Here is a 1,779-nt window from a genome sequence, read left to right as displayed (position 1 = left end):
CAAAACTTATGGAATCCATCCATTATAGATAGAACATCAAAACAATAGATTAAAATCAAACAAATATGGCAACATTCAATTAACAAAAGAAATCAATCATCCATACAAGTTCCTCTCACAAGGTTCACCAGATGCCCGGTGGCATTGGGAGCCTAGTTCCACATCACAAGGAGAGTATTTATAGATAAAATAATACAAAATCTCATAATCAACTCCCTTAGGATGTAGGCTAGAAGGTGGTAACAAGAGCTCGTCAGATCCACGCCGTCAAACTCGATGTTCTTCCTTTAGTGTGACCTTCTCCTTACTGAGTTCTTGCTCTTCAAATCGCCTTCCAAAACCCTTTCTTCGGCTAATGAACTACTCCGGTGATGGTTATGGAGAATGGAGGAGATGATGGTGAAGAAGAGTGGAGGAGATGGTGGCCAAAGAACACATCCCCCCTCCAAAGAAAGTCCTAGGAATGCTTTTATAACTTCATAACCAAGTTATGCCTGGGTGTGTGAGGGTTGGTGTGCAGCCGGCTGCACATCTGATAAGTGCTTGTGCAAAGCGTTCTTTCCTTGTGTTGAGCATTACTTTTCTTGGGTTTTAACGCTAATATGGGTGTATTTATGTTACTTTCATGCAGGTAGGGTTGTAAGGCCGATTATGAGAGAAAGAAGCCAATGTGGGTTGTAATGTACTAATTTGGAGGAAATCTTGCTAAGGTTCAAACTCGTAAACATAGGTCTGGTTCCAGATGCAGGAATGTGTGTCAACCTCGTACTCGAGTTAGCACAACTATTTGGAGGGGCACAAGGGCAGTCACATTCAAGCATTCTGACTTGTGCATATAGAACAAGGTCTTCACCAACATGTCCGTTATTAAAGAAGCAAGGCGATCCACGACATAAATGTGTTCCCGTTTGGGTTACCTCGATAAAAGTATAGATTCGGGAGTATGGCAGGCCGGCACTGGAGCAGGGCACTGTAGAAAACACTGCAGCAAAAATACTGCTGTAGCACTATTTATAGCCGGCCAAGAAAACAAGAAAACAGAGAATCCACACGGGCATGTGGAAATTGCACAAGCCAGTGTGAAAAATCCATAGGGGGGCCCACACAGGCATGTGGAATCCCGATTCTAGCCTTTTAAAAGCCGATTTCAGCCCTGATTTCGGCATTCTTTTCTCCATCTTTTTCCCAACTTGAGAGAGGGCGGCGGCTAGGGTTTTGAGAGGTATTGGCTAGGGCTTTGGAGAGGTTCTATGGCTCCGACATCGCGCACCATTTGGAAGAAGGTTAGTGGGAGAGCTTTCGTCAGCACCGATCCGGCGAGGTGTATCATAGGCCACACAAAGGGACCCTTGCGACGAGTAGAGGACTCTCCACAAGACCATCGCCATGACTAATGAGTGGGATTTTCTATGGATGCTTTGTTTTCACGTTCGATTTCATTGATTGTATCTAGCTCTATTGAGAGTTAAACCCCTAGTGGGTACTTGGGTATTTGTGAACCCTAGGATGTATTCGTTTCATTGAACCTCTTTATTATGCTTTCAATTAATTGATGTTTATTGTGAGTTCCAATCTTGGATACTTGATTGTATGAATACTCCCCTAGAGTAACACTAGGGTTAAGAGTTCTTGTTGGTAACTCTTGTGAGTGAGTGACACACCATGAGAGTTAGACAAAGCTAGATTGGAGAGGGTTGAGAGGGTGAGTCGGGAGGTAGCGGAGCATCCCCTTTCCCCTCCGGTGTGATCTATCCTACCTCCACGTTCCACGAGTTCTTT

This window comes from Dioscorea cayenensis, unplaced genomic scaffold (genome assembly GCF_009730915.1).
Source record: "Dioscorea cayenensis subsp. rotundata cultivar TDr96_F1 unplaced genomic scaffold, TDr96_F1_v2_PseudoChromosome.rev07_lg8_w22 25.fasta BLBR01001375.1, whole genome shotgun sequence".
In the NCBI taxonomy this organism is placed as follows: Eukaryota; Viridiplantae; Streptophyta; class Magnoliopsida; order Dioscoreales; family Dioscoreaceae; genus Dioscorea; species Dioscorea cayenensis.
Note: the sequence above shows the minus strand (reverse complement) of the source record.